The sequence below is a fragment of the Adiantum capillus-veneris genome, chromosome 1, assembly GCF_014529385.1.
Source record: "Adiantum capillus-veneris isolate H3 chromosome 1, ASM1452938v2, whole genome shotgun sequence".
Lineage (NCBI taxonomy): Eukaryota > Viridiplantae > Streptophyta > Polypodiopsida > Polypodiales > Pteridaceae > Adiantum > Adiantum capillus-veneris.
The window spans coordinates 178,152,610-178,173,365 of NC_140931.1; the positions used below are offsets into that span (position 1 = coordinate 178,152,610).

The 20,756-nt window shown below is 45.6% G+C and overlaps 1 protein-coding gene and 1 pseudogene across 1 annotated transcript in view; one reads left to right on the top strand and one right to left on the bottom strand.

Annotated features, from left to right (window-relative positions):
- Positions 1-20,756, bottom strand: part of LOC147466071 (S-adenosyl-L-methionine-dependent methyltransferases superfamily protein) — a 112,213-nt gene that overhangs the window by 13,473 nt on the left and 77,984 nt on the right. The window lies entirely within an intron of this gene.
- LOC147466072 (uncharacterized) lies at positions 6,491-7,201 on the top strand (annotated as a pseudogene).

Below are 20,756 nucleotides of genomic sequence, written 5' to 3' on the forward strand. Positions count from 1 at the left end.
GCAGGCGTGATTGAGGGCAATTACTCTTCCTTCAAGAAGGGGAGGAGGGGGGGGACAGACATCCTGGAATTCGTGGTGAATTCTTAGGGAAACCTTGAAATTTTAGGAAACAGTTTTTTTGGTGCCAGCTTTTCATATCTAATGCTTTTTGGCCTTAGGAACCCTCTTTGGCACTCTATATTATATAGTGCACAAATTGTAGAGGAGGTGCTCTCGACTGTTGTACTTTGCGAATCATCAATAAAGAAAGAAATACAGAAAGGGCCGCCAGTCTTTGGGGCGGGGCCAGTGCATCTGGAAGCGAAACTCACTCTCCTCTTCTCTCTCTCTCTCTCTCTCTCTCTCTCTCTTCAAGTTCAGTTGTTGCAGTTTCTATTCATGTGTTGCTATTGATTTCTCACTTGGGTGTCCAAGCCTGTTAGACATTGGGAATCTTCCAAGTATTTAGCTACTCAAGATGATGCATACATCATTGATCTTTTCAGTAATCTTGAAGGGCCCATAGTATCGCATACTTAGCTTTGGAAAAGCTTCTCCTTATTCTTCATTTTCATAAGGTGTACCTTCTTAAACCAAAGAAGCACCCAATCTTCTTCCTTCAATTGCAAGTTGCAACGATGCTTGTCTATTGCTTTCTTGTGCCGTTCTTGAAACTTATGCAAAGCCTCCTTGACCTTAGCACAAGGAGTCTCCAAATCTTGTACGAAGTGGCCTGCTTGAAAAATCTTGTCCTTGGTGCACAAAATAGGAGGAACCTTTTGCCACCCTCGACAATCTCAAATGGTGCCTTCCCCATCAAAGTATGAACAATGTTCTTATATGCAAACTCCACCAGTGGCAAATATTGCTCCCACTGAGACTTATGTTCAGAAATATAACACCTTAACAAGTCAAGAACCATTGGATTGGTTATCTCTCAGTGTCCACTGGTTTAAAGATGAAACGACGAAGAGACTTTGAGCATGGTATCTACATTCTCACACACCGCTTGGTAAATGAGGGATCTCTATCTGAAACAATAAATGTAGGCATCCCATGTACCGAAAGATGTGCGAGACAAATAGCTTTGCCAAATGATCGGCCTTCATTGTCTTTTTCATTGGTACAAAATGAGCCTGCTTGCTAAATCTATCCACTATAGTCCATATGCCATCATGCCGACTCTCACTCTTGGGAAGATAAAATACGAAGTCCATTGCAATACTTTCCCAAGGGCAATCGGTAATGGCTTGAGGAGTCATGTCACTTTGTCCCTGTCATACTTCACTTTCTGACATACCATACAAGTATGCACAAACTCGTCGACATTATTCTCGAGTTGTGGCCAATAGAAGTATCTCTCAACATCGTGAAATGTTGCCTCTATCTATGCCTTTGTACCCAACAAAAGGAGGATTGTGATACTCCGTCAACACCTTTTGCCTTAAACTACGAGTCACACACGTCTTTCGTAGAAAAAATAATACCAAGAAACACCTCCGGATGTAGACACAATGTTATACACTTCTTTGCTGACACACAGAGCCCACCATGCTATGTATATATACATGAGGACTCCTTGACAGAGGAGGTAGCCCGACGATCGGCACGCTCTTCTTGGCCCTGGGTTGGACAGTCTTTATAGTCACGCCTATCTCGGGGTCGCTCGAATGGGCATTACTCCCCATCCAAGCCAGCCTCGAAGATAGCTAGGGGTATGTATGACTATTGTGGACTCATGAAGCAGGCCATTGTGGGCAGAGGTACTATTGTGCCAGGCAGGGCTCAGTGGATTACTATGCAAGTTCAGGGTTGCCTCATGGGCTTCTTGAACATATATGCGCCCAATGTGGCAAGTGCACGAGTAGTGTTTTGGTCTCATATTGTAGAGTCTCTGCCGCATACAGAGCACTGATGTGTTGGGGAGACTTCAACATGCTGGAGGACCCCTCTGACAGGATTGAAGGTAGCTGAGTTGGAAGCTTGGAAGCGTCTATGTATGGCTTTGAGGGTTTCTGATGTTTGGTAGCATTAAGGCTTTGTGAGACCCCCAAACAGCTTGTCTTTCTCTCGCTCTAACCGCAAAGTAGAAGGAGTGAATCTATCTCGGATAGATCACTTCTACGCCAATGACCACTTTTGTGACATGCGTGGATCTGTTTGCATTCTGGCAGGGACTACTTTTTCTGACCATGCACTAGTGATCCTCACTGTGATAGACAGATAGACAGAGGAGGGGGAGCACGATGCTGCGCATCCCGGGGAGGATCTTGCTAGATCCAGAGCTTAGAGAGCGAGTGGTGGCACTTTGCAGGACTCCCCTGCTGGTAGAGTGGCCTCTGGACTTGCTGAGCTTAGTCGCTTCTTCCTCGAGGAGTCCGCAGCTCGCTTGTCTGCAGCAAGGGAGGACGACAAGCGTCTACGACGGGGCGTTGGTTTTCTTGCAGAGGATGCAGGAGCATCACCTAGACAATCCTTGGTTGGAGGAGCAGATGCAGGAGAGGAGTCATGAGTTTGCCTTCCATCGACAGGCATCTAAATGGACCCAAGTGGGTGACAAAGTTACTGGGGGGTTCTTTAAGACGGTGGGTCTCCGCCATGCGCACACCAGCGTCAGCTAGTTGAGGAGACCCGACGGGTCAGTTGCTTCAGAGCCTGAGGATATGCGTGCAGTTGCTACTGACTTTTACAGAGATTTGCTTGTTAGTTGAGCCACAGTTAGAGCAAGATGTATGTAGAGAGCAGGTTTGGGCACAGATTCCCTGCCTTGTTACTGAGGAGATACGTCAGAGACTAGAGCTTCCCCTCCAGCTAGAGGAGCTCCATGAGACCCTCACGACACTCCCCCGAGGTAGCTGTGTCCAGGGGAGGATGGTTTGACTCCCAGTTTCTTCTTTGAGTACTGGGACTTGCTTGGTTCAGATCTTTGCAGCGCAATTCAATACATTTTGCACATTGGAGAGATGCCTGACAACATGAGTGAGGGCTCGATCTACCTCATTCCCAAGGAGAGAGGCTCCTTGGATGAGATTCAACAGTGGTGACCCATCACCATCGTCAACTTAGCCCACAAAATTCTAGTAAAGGCTCTGAGCTTGAGGATTCAACCACTACTAGAGAGCATCATACATGAGACCCAGATAGGTTTTGTCAAGGAGCATAGTATCCTTGACAACATCTTCACTTTTTGGGAGGCGTCTGCCCTTGCGCATCTCCGAGGAGAGGATCTGGTGATACTCCTTGACTTTGAGAAGGCTTACGACAAAGTTGATTGGGACTTCTTGGAGGGCACTCTACGAAGGATGGGTTTCTCAGATGCTTGGATCATAGGTGTGTCAGCTCTCTACAGACGTGCGCACAGTCAGGTGCTCTTGGCAGGGGGACGAAAGGAGCGCTTCTTGCTCACACGTCCGGTCAGACAGGGTTGCCCTGTAGCCCCCTTCCTCTTTCTGTTCTATGTTGAGGCGATAAGCAGATTTTTAGCTTCACAACACGTTGGCTTGAGTGGTTTAGAGCTCCCTATTAGGGGAGACGAGCTATTGGACGCTGAGTTTGCCGACGACTCAGCCTTGTACTTGGAGGGCCAATAGGCCAATTTGCACAGGCATGAGCAAGCTTTTTAGGTGTTTTGTTGTGCATTAGGCGCACCGATCAATTGAAAAAGACAACAGCTTTCTGGTTGGCAGTGCTCCTACGCTTGATTGGTCGCCAGGTGAGGGTTTCAGGTGGATTCCCCTAGGGACTTCAGTTCGGTATCTGGGTTGTTAGGTTGGCCTGGACTTGTCCCCTGAGCAGCAAACAGCTCCCCTCCTCCTGTCCATTAGGAGGAAGTTGTTGCATTGGAGTTCGACATGCCTCTCTTTGGCAGGTAGAGTGTAGTGGCCAACACGTGCTATTGCATACTATGTGGTACATCATGTCTTGCTCGATCTTCTCGAGCTCTTGTTTCAGTCAGCAGGAGAGGCTGATCGGGAATTTTCTTTAGTCAAGGCGCGACACCCACCTCGCTCGGGCCAAAGTAGCCTGGCAGTTCATCACCTTACCATGTTCTCAAGGGGGGCTGGGGATCATCGATCCAGCACAGCAAACCAGGGTCCTTCTTGGGAAATTTGTGGTCAGAGGACTGCTTCCAGAGGAGGAGCCCTAGAAGGAGTTGTTGCTTCGCCAACTTCGAGCTTGAGTGACTCTAAAGGAGGCCCTTGGAGCCCTTCCATCTGGTGGATTTTTACAGAGATGCGTAGAGTTGGTCTGAGAAGGAGGTTGGAAGATCGTTTTGTTGCGAGCCTGCTTAGGTCCTAGGAGGAGTTGAGGAGTGGCCTAGAGCAGCATCAGCCCACTTGCATGAAGGAGCCCTTGCACCCCATGGTTCGTACTCAGAGATGCCACCTGGTTTGTAGTAGGCCTCACGTTTCTTGGGGTCCTAATACTGGCCTGTAGGGCGGTAGACTTTAGCTTTCACCCGAGCTTTACTTGATAAACTTTACTTGACTTTACGACAGTGTTGACGGACGAGCGTCAACGACATGCATTATGCTTCCATTGGTGTGTACACATATATGCATGCATATAATTTTTGTATTTACGGGCTTCACAGTGGGTTCCAAGTTGTACATTGATGATTAGATGAGCCTAGATACCTGCAGCATGTTATACATTTTTTGGCCGGCCGTCCATTTTTAAAAGCCCTTTGTATATAAGTCAATTCATAAGATGTGAAAGGGCATTCTTAGAGAAGAGAGTGTGAGGGAGTGTGGAGAAGAAGAAGAGTGGCTATGGAGCTTGGATCTTCCACATCATATGTAGTAGTCATTGGGATTAATGGAAGCTAAGTTCTCTCTACTTTCTCTTGTCTTTCAAGCTTATGTGTGTTAATGGTGTATGATTGATGACATTATATCGGTGGGTTGTGCGCTGTGCTATGACCGCCAACATTGGCGCCGTTGTCGGGGATCGAGTGCCTAAGCTAGAGGATCACCCGTGTGATGGTTTGGGTTTTTAATTTTCATTAGGATTAGGTATTAGTGATGGTGAATGGTTGATTTGTGATGAGATTTTGTTAAAAAAGTTGTGGGTAATTTTCATGTTTTCTCTTCAATTTCACTAATTGATCACTAATTTACTACTAATCCGCTAACAATTGGAGTGTTTTACATGTTTATGTGCCTAATTAGAGGCTTGTGCATCACTCTTACGGATTGAATTTTCATCAATTTTGCATGATTTGAGTGATTAGAAAGTGTGTAATTATGGGTGATTTATGCTAATTTTGATGTTTAATTACTCACTACTCTTGTGTGTTTTTGGTGCTATACATGAATGTATCTTTAATTGGATGTTTTGCCTTCATGATTATGTGTTTGATTTGAAGAAAAATGATGCTACACATGATGCTTTGTGATTAGTGCTTGTAGGTGGAGATGCGGTGAAGCGGTTGCCTATACACACACACACACACACGTGTGTAATCGTCAATTGGAGTGGAGAAATCGACACAATTCTTGTTGTAATGTGAGTGCATTAACCTACTTTAAAATCTGAAATTAAAGTGCAGTTTGAGAATTGATTAGGTGCACTTAATCGGTGCAAATCTATGTGCACTAGTGTATGCCAACGTGAGGGCAAATGTGTACAAATTGGTGCTTGTTTTTTGGCAATTTTGATGCTAATGTGTATGATGCAAAACCATTGATTGATTATGGTCATTATGTTGATATGGTTTATGGTTTTTGATTGCCAATTTTGCACCGAAATACTGCCCAATTTTTGGTAGAATGTGTGTGCATTGACTAGCGATTAGTGCTTGATTATGCTTGTGTGTGCACACTTAATTGGGCTTGTAATTGATTGCAAATTGATGTGAAATTGGATGAATTGCAAAGTTCAAAGTGTGATGATCAATTGTATATGCTTAATTTTGCTTAATTCTATTGCTAATTATGATAATTTTTAGTCAAAATTAGGCAAAAAAAGAAGCAAAAATCGACCTAATTTAGATGCAAAATGCATAAAAAATTGATTTTGGGTGTGATTTTGAAGTGTTAATTGCAAAAAAATCTTCACCAAATTGAGAGCGTACGCACTTCACGACCTATTTTTAGCTTTGCATACACATAGGTCTCACTTCTCGGAACAGTGTGTGCACTTACTTGATTTAGGTGTGTGTGCATTTACTTAAATTGGGTGTGCCATCCTCAATTTGGGTGTGTGTAAAGTGTAGTGCACAAACAAACAAAGGGGGTGGGGGGTCAAGCACATGTACATGCTTGTTTTTAGGTGTGTGGAAAGGGAGTAAAGTCAACAAAAGACAAGGTATGTGAGAAAAGAATCTAAGTGAGAGAGAGAGAAACAAAGATAATAAAAAGAGTGTGAAAGTACAAAAAAACAAAATTTGATTTGCATGGGAGTCCGAATTTAAAAGGCCTTACAAAAAAAAAAAAAAAAAAAAAAACACTTTTAAAACAAACTATTTTTTTTCTTTCTTTCTTTGCTTCTCACACATATTCCACACGTCCCACATACTCGACGCTCGCACGTATGTACACACGATTAGACACATTTAGAGCAGATATGTCCGAGAGTTAGGTTTTGCCAGATTTGTCCGATTGTACGCATAAACCTCGATATAGTGCAGATTTTGTTTTTAGTCTACATTCGACGAGTTGACGAGGTTTAGAGGCCTATCGCACGCCGAGAGCGCACATATGATGGCCATGACCACTTCGTGCTCTGAGTACACATTGCTCACACTTGTAGGCGAGCACAGAGGCCGGCCCTTTTACACGGACACATATGGACATTTCTTTGTCCAGTGCCGCGCCTCCTTTGGCCCCACATAGACCCTCCAGGTGGTGCGAGTCCTTCCCGACAACACGCGAGATGGGACATTTAGAGATGACTATCGCGCCACGTATGTGGTCGACCATTTGATTAGGCTAGAGGAGATAGAGCTAGTACACGCAGATGATTGTCTTGAGGCCTTCGACAATCCCGTGCAGGTTACATTACAGCAAATAGGTCCTCGAGTGATCTATATAGATAGTGCTCAGCGCATATATCGATTAGAGTGTCGCACTTCTAGTAGACGCCTATCCACAGATGTTGTGACACTAGTTGGCGAGCCTAAAGACAGATGCTATATGAGCACCACAGGCACTGAGCTTTACTTTTTGACTTGTGGATTGCGGTACGATCCTCGACCGACCCAGCGCCCTACTTCGAGTAGGAGTGCCTTACCTCCCTTAGACACAGTGCCACCACCCACATCACTCAGGAAACCACTGCCAGGATTCTCCTCACCTAGACTTGATTTGCCGCCAAGCGTTTCGAGCTATCACGAGTCTAGAGCGATGTACACGGCGATTGCTAGCACTTTGTGTACCACTCAGAGTGAGCCACAGATAGAGACCCAGAGCCTTCAAGACACGTACTTTAGAAAGTCTCAACCTCGACACCTTGCACCATCTAGAGACCCATGCCAGCCTTTGATGACACAGATTAGAGAGCATACGAGAGTCTATGACGACCACATCACCCCAGTTGAGAGCACCAGAGGTAGGGCCGGGTAGATCACCCATTGCAGATATGAGTGCCCCTAGACCACTGACCCCTACCCTTCAGACAGTGTCCGAGACCAGAGAGACTAGGTATAGCATGAGAGATATAGACGGTCAGATCTTGCATATAGTAGGCCGATCTCCACGAGGGGTTGCATATTATGTTGACACTTATGATCACCCCTTTGTGAGGCTAGCCATCCCGCAGCGCATGATATCTACACCTATGCAGATTGTGAGAGTCTACCCGCAAGCCGATAGAGCAGTTTTTATTGATGAGCTCGGAGAGCAGTATCTCTTGATTGAGACCCTTGATTTTGATGACATTGAGCGAGCACACCCAGATGACAGCCTAGACACACAGACACATCCTAGGCTAGTGGAGCTTCAGAGAGTTGAGCAGATCGTGACCTATCTAGATGAGCTTGGTCGTAGGTACAAACCCCTGACGAGTGGTGGATCCAGAGATCCTTCAGCCCGCCTTCTTGCATATTTGATAGGAGATCCACGTGAGCGAGTTTATAGGGATGTCGATCATGCAGTATATGTTTTGACTATAGGTCTACCCTACTCTCCTCGACTTAGACATGATGATTTATGTTTACCCACGACGACCACGCTAGCTCCACAGCTACCGAGAGCTCCGAATCCTCGAGAGACACCACTAGAGAGATCACCTCCTAGGCTTCTTTTGTCACGTAGTATTCTACCACCTTGGGAGATGCCAAATGAGGATGATAGTGTGCCACAAGAGATAGCTCCAGCACCTAGCTTGCCACAGGTAGAGCCCAGTCAGAGTATTGTTAGGGAGCCTACACCACCTACCACACTTATCCACGAGACTTCCAACACATAGCGAGAGATCTCACAGAGTCATAGAGTGAGTGACTCCGACGGCTTTGTTATAGATGAGACCACTCCACAGATTCTAGCTGCCCTTGAGCATCCTTGTTTAGATCTGCCAACCTCACAGAGGCCCTTAGAGATAGCTGTCGAGCTAGAGCCATCTACGAGAGTAGATCCCCCTATGAGAGAAGATGCAGAGCCGACAGCATCGCTATCCCACTCGCGGTGTCATAGCCAGTGAGTCACAGAGAGAGCAGCCACCACATATAGATGTTTCCCTAGTGCCATCTACGAGTGCCGATTCACGATCAGATCACCCGATTGAGCGGAGATCAGCCACGAGCCGTACTTTTTTAGATCAGGTTCCTAGAGACCACATTACTGAAACCACAGAGATAGAGGTTACACCATAGATACATGGACGTACACGGACTAGAGTGACCTCTACTGACACCCTATGTAGGGATACGATAGAGCCTGCTAGACTTGTTTGGAGACCACGTACACAGGCATCTCAGCCATGTGTAGAGCCTTCTCTAGGCGGAGGCTCTGCAACGATGAGTAGTGCCACTGAGGAGCGACACACGATAGATCAGGCACGTAGCTCTCCACGTAGAGCTTCCACGACAACCCAACAGGTATTTGTTCCCCGTGACGAGATACATGCTAGATTTTTACCCTGTGATGACACGATCATATTTCTAAAGAGCCATATGACCGACGACGGACTTTCACATGGTTGGCTCACATCTAGACGGTCACTTGAGGCACATGTTTACTTTGAGGGACAAAGACATGTTTGGGTACCTAGGCTACGAGCGGTAGCACACCCAGCGCATACAAGATCATACCCTAGAGCGAGATCTCCACGAGCCAGATGTCGAGAGATGAGACTACCCCTAGAGAGGTCGGTACCTTCACAGCAGATAGTATGTCCTAGAGCTAGATGCACACGTAGACACGCTAGGAGAGCTCAGACTGACATCCCTACGAGAGCACGAGCATTGCAGATTTGGCTACCGAAGAGCCTTCCACAGACTATTCGAGTAGAGGTTGATGCCCACCCTACGACCATTCCTTGTGTTGTTGAGCAGACTTTACATATGGAGCTAGGTGTTAGCCAGCCCTTGACTATTAGAGATCGAGCTAAGAGATTGCAGATCATGCTTCATGGTGAGAGCTCTCTCTTGACTCCTAGTTGCACGAGATTTGAGATTTGTACACATTGATATGTGCACTAGATTTATGTGCATATACCAGAGGCACTTTTTTCCCTTTTGGGTTTTTTCCCTCTGGATATCCAGGTTTTAGACCCTAGCTTAGATGTTTTATTTTATTATTCTGTTACTTTTGTTATTTTATCTTGCTGTTGACATACCTCTTGGAGGTACAGTGCTTTTGTTGACCTTTTGATGCAGCACGTGGACAGGCATTAGCTTGCCCATGGAGATTGGACGACCATGTAGACATGATGTATCTCCAAACACGAGGAGCTTCCATGACATTGACCTCTTCATCGAGCCCATGCACAGGTGTACTCCTTCCTATGCTATATAGTTTTGTACATTTATATTTGTTGATTGTGGCTTCTTCTTGGTTTGATTAAGTGCATTCAATTATGTTTTGTTATCTACCATTAAAGATGTATAAACTTGTCCTTTCTTTAGTTAATTGACTTAGAGTTTAGTTTTATTGATGAGCCTTGAGGTTAGGAGGCCGTGACTTTAGGTTAACTCGTTTACTTGACTACTAGTCCTAGTTGGTAAAATTATTTGAGTGTTTGAAACCTTAGGAGTGTTTTAAGCATAGAGAGGCTTTCTCACCCAAACAACAAAGAACACTAGTGAAAATACAAAGGAAATGGAAGAAAAACAAAAGTGCCACAAGTGTAAAAGCTTAAGCTGGAAGAGAAATCCTGGCTTGATTTGGTACTTCACGCACATGTATTGCCTATGGTACTAGAGCCCTAGAGGTTCCCAGTGTGGGTGCTTTTCTTTGAGAAGCAAAAAGCCCCGGGTATACAAATAAGCACACACGTCAAATGATTTTGCAAAATGTGAAAAATAACAAATGAAAAGCAAGAAAAATGAAATGAGAAAGACTTCCATTGAGCTTCAAGTAAAAAAAAATTCAAGCTTTTGTTTCGAGTTGCGAGAGTTAGTTAGCTAATCTATAACAGACATAATTAGGGAATTTTGCATTGGGATAAATTTTACTAACTTAGCTAGTACTAGAGTAAATGTTTTAACCCTTAGTCGTAGCTAACTAATTGATAGACTCATTCATAAGACCAAAACTCTTGATTAATTAATTTCAGCAAGTGCAATTTATTTTTCCTTAATGGCAGTGTAACATTTCATAATTCTTTGCATTTACTCATTACTACATGTGCTTTGCCTTTTCCTTATGCCTTATCACCATATATTTGAGCTTGCTACCTCATCCACCTTTTTCTTTTTGCACGCACATTCTTCCTCAAGCATCTACCACGACATGGCTTTGTCGGGGACGACAAAGCTTCGGGAGGGGAGAGTGTTGACGGGCGAGCGTCAACGACATGCATTATGCTTCCATTGGTGTGTACACATATGTGTATGCATATAATTTTTGTATTTACGAGCTCCACAGTGGGTTCCAAGTAGTACATTGATGATTAGATAACCCTAGATACCTGCAGCATGTTATACATTTTATGGCCGGCCGCCCATTTTTAAAAGCCCTTGTATATAAGTCAATTCACAAGATGTGAAAGGGCATTCTTAGAGAAGAGAGTGTGAGGGAGTGTGGAGAAGAAGAAGAGGAGTGGCTATTGAGCTTGGATCTTCCACATCATATGTAGTAGTCATTGGGATTAATGGAAGCTAAGTTCTCTCTACTTTCTCTTGTCTTTCAAGCTTATGTGTGTTAATGGTGTATGATTAGTGTTAATCTTCTCTTCTCTCTCAAGTTTTCCCTCTTGTTTGAGCATTCTTGCTTCACATGTGTGCTAGATTAGAGTGTGTGTGTACGTGGGTTGCATACATTTCTCTCATTAGGCTTCTTTGTGTATGCTTAATGTGTGATTCGAGTGTGTGTGCTTGAGATTAGAGCAAAGGGATACACCATTGTCTGCATGATTAGAGAGTTAAGAGTGTAGATTGAGAGTGTGTGTGCATAGATCTTGCTTCATCGGCTTTCCCTCTTCTCCTCTCTTGCTTTACCCCTCTTCCTAGAGTCCTCATTCCGTCACATTAGGTGCATCCATGCCTCCATGCACTAGCCGGATTCCGATCCACCGGATTGACATTATGTCGGTGGGTTGTGCGCTGTGCTATGACCGCCAACAGACAGAGAGGAAAACTTCACGAATAAACCTGTAATTGGAATTAACACTTCAAACAAATCACGGCATCGCAGCTAGAGTGCTACCAAGTAGACAGGGACACCCTGTAGGCCCCAAAGACAAGCGCCCCTTTCGGTATTACTTTATTCTTATAAAACTTTACTTGACTTTACGACAGAGAGGAAAACTTCACGAATAAACCTTTGATTGGAATTAACACTTCAAACAAACCACGGCCTGGCAGCTAGAGTGCTACCAAGCAGACAGCAACACCCTATAGGCCCCAAAGATTGGTGCCCCTTTTAGTATTTCTTTATTCTTATAAAACTTGGGAGAAATCCTGTAAGTTCCTACGAGCTGTTCTGCTTTTATCAGGCTGAAAATGGCCTACTCTAGCCCGATTTCGGCAACATAACCGCAGTAGGAGGCTTCACATACCAAATCCCCATGCCAAAAGGTGACTTTCCCGGCGCATACAGACACTTTCCCAAACTTAGCGAGAATCCTGCAACACACTAAATTCTCTGTTTTCTGCCCTCAAAATGCACTAGATCACCTGTACAGTGATCCTGTCACTTCTCCGAAGCTCCTGGGGATATTAGGGATCAATTAGGGTCAAAACCCTAAACCTGCAAAAATACACAATACATATTTTACTGTTTTGGGCTCCGTTTTGCGTGTCGATCGTATCCGTAGCAAGCCCTCATACTCCCGCGCCTGTAGGGCTACTTGCCCTTTAGATCAGACGAGATTTCTTGCGTGAAATCTCTCCAAATTCACTTGTACCTACGGGGGATTAGCAATTAGTTGATCCAGTACCTGGACAAGAGGCTTTTGCCTTGGCATACGCGCATGAACCCACACAGCTGTAGATACAGATGGAAAGCAGTGGAGCTGGGCATTAAGATTCTGTATTCAAAGGGGGAGAGAGGTGTGCGAGAGTGGAATCATCACGCTACATAGAGCAAGGGAGAAGGCAAGCTTTTCATGAAAGCTGTGATCACCTGCACCCACTACTCACACACGCAGTGGTTCACTTATAAGGTCAAATCAGACCTTCTGTCAGTTTGGGTGCCCCCTCTTCATGCAAGACTGGCAAACTCATCTGGTGCCGCCATGTGTCCACTTCGCCTCTTTTGATTTAAATTCCTAGTATACACCAACTTATAAAGTGTAGCGAGGGGCCTAAATGACTTTGAGCTGAGCCTAGACACCCTTTTACTGCTCGGATTTTAGTGCCGACTAGCCGACCATCTCGTGGCGACCTGCCCTTCCCGACTGTGGGTGAAACTCTTGACCGTCGGGCGTTTCACATTGGCCACACAATGCCACAGCCTCGTGACATACTCCCCACTTGAAATCGCAAACGTCCTCGATTGCATGCCAAATATACATGCCATAGATGATTTAGTGTGATTAGCACCCTTTTATCATCACATGTATCCGTAGGAAAGGTCATGAAACATAGATACAAATGACTTAATGAGACCTTCATACTTTTGTCATTTCATCTACGATAGAAGTGAGCATAATGCGTTTAGCATTTGTAAACAGTGTCCACTTCTATTGCACTGAATCTATATGTACATTTGATGTGCTAGCTCCATCATTACCCCTCCTTTGAGCACGTTGAGTTGAGGCATACATAGGCTGTAGCCCAAAGGCCTCAAGGTAAAGCTGCAATACATTTGGTGACTCCAAAATTTCACACTCTTCCATCCACTTTGCACCCATAGGTGGATAGTTCTTGAGCTTCACCAAATACCGTCATGCAACTTTTCCCTTAACTTTTCTTTCCTTACGTGCCAAACCTGCTCAAGTACCAAGATCTCATCAAGTTCCTTAAGTTCTGGTCGATCCTTATCTGGCATATCTTCTAGCACATCACCCATGAAGGGTCTTAGAAGACTCACGTGAAACGCATTATGAATCTTCCAAGTATCAGGCAATTTCAACTATTAAGCAACATCGCTGATCTTCTCAAGTACTTGAAAAGGTCCATTGTAACGCATACTAAGCTTCGGAAACAACCTTTCCTTGCCCTTCATCTTATTTAACCTTGCCTTTTCAAACCGTAAAAGTACCCAATCACGAGGTGAAAACAAGAATTCACGATGGTGACGATCACCAACCCTTTTCTGCTTTGCCCGAGTCTTCTCCAAGGCAAGCTTCATCTTCTTATACATTTCATCCATGTTCTCAACATAACGATATGCTTTAAAAATTTTGTCCTTTGTGTGCAAAATGGGAGGAATCTTTTTGCCACCTCAACAATCTCAAAAGGTGCCTTGCCTGTTGACGAATGCACCATAATGTTGACAGTAGAATTAGCCTCTTCTGACTGTCCATCAGTTTGTGGATGATATGAGGATGAAAACTTGAGCGTGGAACCCATGTTTGCCAACAAGCCTCTCCAAAACAGGCTCGTCATACGAGGATCACGATTACTGACAATAGATTGTGGCATACCATGGTACTTGAACACATTATACATAAACAATCGTGCCATCTGGTCAGATTTTATCTTCTTCTTGACTGGAATAAAATGGGCTTGCTTGTTGAACCTGCAAATAATGGTCCATATACCATCATTCCTTGTCGGCGTTCTTGGAAGATCAAAGATAAAATCCATAGTAATGCTTTCCCATGGCTTATCTAGAATAGGCATTGGCTGTAATAACCTTGGTGCCTTTTGCCTGTCAAACTTGACCTTTTGGCAAATCACGCATGCTCGCACAAAGGCATCCACATCTCTCCTAAAAGTAGGCCAATAAAAAAATGTCTCAACCTCTTTTACTGTTGCATCTATACCACGATGCCCTACATATGGTGAGACATAATCTCCCATGCATCATCATAAAACCATCCTTGAGGAGGTAGTGCTCATGGTGTTCCCCATCTTGCAACTGTTCAAAGATCCTTGCAAAATCTTCATCAATAGCATATTGTTCGCACCCTTTCAGTGGCATGATATAAAATTCCTCTGTGTCCACATATGACTGGATATGCAGACGCAGCTTTCCAATGATAGGAGTAACACACTCTGAGTGGCCACGACATGCCAAACCTGCCTTTGCTGTGTACCCCATCTCTTCAGCTTTGAGATGGCCAATTTTGGTGAGATAAAGTTTGCTTTAGCACCTGGATCAAAGAAGATAAGTGTTGTCTCGTCCCTGACTTTACCCCACACTTTGCATAACTCACTGGCATTTGAACTTGACCTATCACCCACCAAATCTGACACTAGACATGTCGTGGGTTTAGGCTTTGTGCTTTCCTGTCCTCTTTGTCATTTGAATCAGCTGGTCTTCTTCTTTGTGGACAATCTGTAGCAAAGTGACCAGGTTGCTCGCATATGAAACACTTGTTCTCAACCACCATTAAAGCCTTCTTGCCTCGAACGACTTGCGCACAAAAGGCTTCCTTTTCTTTTTCTTAGCTTGTCCTTCAAACGTCTTGGCTGAGTCCTTGCCTTTGTTTGCCTTTTCTGGCCTCTGGGACGCTTCAGGAGTCACTTTCACAATGGGCTTCTTTGCTGAATTTCTCTTTTGCTGACCCCCCTTCACGTTGCCCGGAAACCCATTGTCCTCTCCCTTCAACAAGGGAAGACCAGTGTTGGCAACTTCCATATGCTGAGTGAGGGTAGCCACTTTGTTCTTTGTACAGTAATCTCGAAGCCCTTTAGGCAGCCCACAACAATACTTCTCAATCTGCTCTGTCAGTGGCACAAACTTGTAGTAGGTTATTGAGAGAAATGCTTTACAAAACCTCCGATTGTACTCCTGTAGGCTCTTGCAAGTAGCCGTAGTGAGTTGCTGCGAGTCTGCGGCTTCAAATTCATTTGACAGCCACGCAGATGCAAACATTTGCTTGAAATATACCCATGTGGCGGGTGCCAGTCCTTGCATCAACAGTGTCGTCCACCATGTAAGCGCATTGCCTTTCAAGAAAGTGGCAGCTTTCAAGCCTCTGTAAAATTCTCTCCCTGCATAAGCTGTATCAAACTACTGGAGGAAAGTAAGAGTCTTTGCCTTATCCTCAAAGCTGCTGAAAGTATCAAGCTTTACAGTTACAACACCTTCTTTGTAGGCTATTGGCTTTTCTAGTGCTCCCAAATTGTCATAGGGAATTGTCTACAACAGGAGCATTGTAATAGGGATCATCGGCGCCCCTTGGCCATCAACATTTTACGTCATTGGTGCCATATGTGGCTATTGGTCAGAAAAAAAACCAGCCATGCCAAAATTGCCCCGTGGCACCCCAAACTGGCCTGATTGCACTAAAACCCTTGTTGCATGCCAATATTTCCGTACATGGGGTCCAGGTGCATAACAAGCCATGCTCTGAAACACTGATCTACCCCCAAAATACCCAAGATGTACCGTGGGTGGTGGGAAAACCTATTGGATAGCCAGGAAACTGGTTCCCTGTCCATTTAATGCAACATGCGGACTTTGAAAGGTGGCTGGCTGAACTGGTAAGCCTGTGGAATAGGCCTCCTAACCACTTGTTTGTGGACAGAAGGAACTTGTCTTGGAGCCCCACGTGACTCTGCAACATGTGAGTGCTCTCCGCCCTGCTGGGATGCACAAGGCACCTCGGCTTGACCCTCAACAGGCTCTACTGCATAAGACAGTTGCCTTGTTTGTTGTGACACTAGTGGCGCTTGCAGAAATTCCGTAAACGTAGGATTCTGCACAACCGAGAGAAGACATTCACAGTGGCAACAACCAACTGTGTCTTGAACGCATCCTCGTCTAGTTTCCAAGTCATATACCCTTGACCTTGAACGCATCCTCGTCTAGTTGACAGGGGTGGCCGTGAACTCTCACCACGCTCGAACACTAGAGGAAGAATAGCCTGTCTGTCCTATGAAGGGGAACCCTCTTCCCTCGCGTCATTTGTCCTATAAGCCATAGCGTAATTCCAAATTCCTGTGCCCTGTGTCTCGCAAACCAACCAAGGCTCACTCTTAAGGAAAAAATGATTCTATCCTGGCGACGGAGTAGGCCTCACGTTTCTTGGGGTCCTAATACCGGCCCATAGGGCGGTGGACTTTAGCTTTCACCCGAGCTTTACTTGATAAACTTTACTTGACTTTATGACATAGAGGAAACATTCACGAATAAACCTGTGACTGGAATTAACACTTCAAACAAACCACGGCCTGGAAGCTAGAGTGCTACCAAGCAGACAGCGACACCCTATAGGCGTCAAAGACTCGCGCCCCTTTCGGTATTTCTTTATTCTTATAAAACTTGGGAGAAATCCTATAAGTTCCTACGAACTGTTCCGCTTTTATCGGGCTGAAAATGGCCTACTCTAGCCTGATTTCGGCAACATAACCGTAGTAGGAAGCTTCACAAACCAAATCCCCATGCCAAAGGTGACTTTCCCGGCGCATACGCACACTTTCCCAAACCTGGCGAGAATCTGCAGCATGCTGAATTCTCTGTTTTCTGCCCTGAAAATGCACCAGATCACGTGTACAATGATCCCATCAATTCCCCGAAGCTCTTGGGGATATTAGGGATCAATTAGGGTCAAAACCCTAAACCTGCAAAGATACACAGCAGGCTGTATTTTACTGTTTTGGGCTCCGTTTTGCGTGTCGGTCGCATCCGTAGCAAGCCCTCGTGCTCCCACACCTGTAGGGCTACTTGTCCTTTGAATCGGACGAGATTTCTCGTGTGAAATCTCTCCAAATTCACCTGTAACTGCGGGGGATTAGCAATTAGCTAATCGAGTACCTGGACAAGAGGCTCTTGCCTCCCACGGCATACGCGCATGAACCCACACTACTGTACATAGAGATGGAAAGCCCTTGAGCTGGGCATTACGATTCTCTATTCAAAGGGGGAGAGAGGTGCAAGGCGGAATCATCGCGCTACATAGAGCAAGGGAGAAGGCAAGCTTTCCATTAAAGCTGTGATCACCTGCACCCACTACTTACACACACAGTGGTTCACTTATGAAGTCAAATCAGCCCTTCTCTCATTTTGGGCGCCCCCACTTCATGCAAGACCGGCAAATTCATATGGTGCCGCCATGTGTCCACTTAGCCTCTTTTGGTTTAAATTCCTAGTACCCACCAACTTATTAAGTGTAGCGAGGGGCCTAAATGACTTTGAGCTGAGCCTTACTACTCGCATTCCAGTGCCGACTGGCCTCGTGGCCACCTGCCCTTCCCGACTACGGGTGAAACTCTCGGCCGTCGGTCGTTTCACATTGGCCACACAATGTCCGGCTATTTGTGACTTCAAAAAGAGGGTCCCAAAAAATTAAACAAAAATCAAGGGAAAGAAACCAACAACTAAGGTTAGTGGTTGCCACAACCTCGTGACAGGTCCCATGGCAGAGGATCCAGCCCGCACTCTCGGTGGCTCCAATTGTCAGGTTTCTCCGAGGAGGCTCAGAGCATCCACTTACAAGGCACGAGGGGGGTGCACAACATGTGCCATGACATTACAAAGGCTTTACCAGCTGATTGCCTCACCCCTCTAGAGACGGCACCTCCCGGATGGATGGGGGCCTTCACACGACTGGAGGTCCTCATTGCAGTTCGGGCTTGCTCGGAGTCCGTACCCCACATGTTCTTTGAGGTTCAGGGAGAGGGTCGCCTTCACAAAGTCTCAATAGAGGCTCCATAGGTTGCAGAGTGTTGCTTTCAGAGGATACGATTTTGGGCATCTGTGGGAGGACATGTGTCATAGATCCTAACCCAGCAGATCTTGAGACAGGCCACTGGTGGCTTTGGGCTTGGGAGAGTTGCCCTCTGGCACGAGTGCAGTGGGACCCTTGAGAGTGGTTCTGGAGAGATCCCATCTCCTCAACCGATCACCCTGGGATCCCCTTCTTTCAGTACACAGGTTGACTGGGGCGCCACATACTGGCAGCACAAAGAGAGGGGCTCGTCTTGCTACAACACTTCATTGGTAGGAGGAGGGTCTCACAGCTGAGTTCTTGTCATGTTTCTAGGAGCGGTTGTGGGACCCCAGACAGTTGAGGAGAATCACTTAGTTCTAGTGGCTAGTTGCGCACAGAACTACAACAGTTGGGAGTTGGCTAGTACACAGTGGCTTTTCGAGAGTTGCACTGTCTGTGGGACTGCCCCATGGCACAACAGGTTTGGGCTTTGTATTTTTCAGCTGATGCCAGCTCTCACGGGCTCTCTGCTCCATTTTGAAATGACATCCACCAGTAGGATGATAGTGATCTAGGGGGGTCGACCTACACTTTAGCTAGCGATAGAGCTTACCCCCCAGGAGTGGTGTAGTGAGAGAGAGGTGTGTTGGGAGCTCGTCTGTGGCCCGACAATCTGTTTCATTTGGCGGGCCTACTGCTTCCGCATCTTCGAGGCTCGCCTTGTTCCATCGGCAGAGACTGTTCGTGATTTTTGGTTGGAGCTCGTTCACACACTCAAGGGTCAATACGAGAGACTCCAGAGCAGCTCCGACCGCATGCGGGAGCACAGAGAGGCTTTCTTGCGACTCTGGCGCCCAAGGCCTTTCTTCACCATGGTCCAGGGTGACCCAGATGGCACTACCGTCCACCTGTGTGGCTCTTTCCTCCTCCCATCTCGTGATTTGGTCCCCGTTGTACATATTTTGTTTTCTCACTGGGAGAGTCTCCCTTTGTTTTTGATGTAGCCCTCTCAAGTAGAGGTGGTTGAAGCCCTGTTTTATTAACTAAAGGAAGGATCTTTTTCTCGAAAAAAAAAAGTAATGTCTCAACTGAGTCAAACCATCAATAACTATTAAGAGCTCCTTTTCATAAAATTGTGCAATTCTCTCTTGCTTTGGCAAAATCCGACTCTCATAAGCTACGACATGGCCCTCTTTCATTAAGACAACCGAACTACTTTCACAAATATAGAGCATATGAGAGTATCAATCCTATGGCAGATCATGAGTCTAGACATTAGTGCTAGTGTGGCCATTTTCTAGTGGAGATACATAGACATAGACATTGTTGGCGCCTTTGGCGGCACCAGAGGGTGGCAGATAGTCACAACTTACACACTTCTTCCAGAGGACCACCACCCTGCTGCCACTTGTTACACAACCACACAGATGGGTCACCCTATAGCAAGCTGAGATGGTCAGAGCTAGGAGAGGCCCCTCAACTTCATGATACACGGCCCTGAGACTCCATCGCATTTGCTTTGATGCTTGCATACGCAATCGTGATTATACATGCAACCCTTACACCACACCCACCCATGTACCAGGTCTTTCACCCCTAGTTTGATATAGGATGGAGCTATTCAGCTTGATGTACTTGATGATTTAACTTCCCTAAGCATATAAATGTGCACCCATACCCCCTAGAGATAAAGCCCCCCCCCCCCCCCCCCCCCCCCCCCCCCCCCCCCAAAAAAAAAAAAAAAGTAACTTGCATCCTAGCCTCCCATGAATCATCCCCCTCCCCTTACCATAGGAACATATTTTGTTAACTTTTTTCCTTTCCGATAGATGGGGGAGACACACATGTAAATTTGATTTGCCTCATAGGCCGACTTCGGCCTCTAATAGATGTAAAAAGATCTTTCTTTCTCTCTTTCTTTGTGGCAAGGCTTCCCCTTCCTTTCCGTTTTATTTCTTTGCATGGGTCATAATAAATGTGACTCATAACGCTCAAATGCGGATTAACAATCTGTGCTAAAGGAGAGAAGCTTTTGTCTGCACAGTTGATTGACACCACTAATATGTACTTGTGGATTTCCTAATAATCACTCAATTCCAGTCTCTTTTTCACTTGATATAGTGCTGCATTTATCCAAACCATTGCATCCAGCTCATCTCTATTTGCCTGCAATCCCTCTCTCTCTCTCTCTCTCTCTCTCTCTCTCTCTCTCTCTCTCTAGATCGAGAAGGAGAATGTCTTCCCCACTCATACCAATGGCTAGCAAGGCAAAATTCGTGCTCACAAACAAGCGCACTTCGACATTGGAGATAGAAATGAAATCTTGGAGGAAGGAGATGGAAGAAGAATGGAGAAAAGCAAATATAAGGAGGAGAGGGAGAGAGGATGGAAAGAGAAGAAAGAAAGTCTCC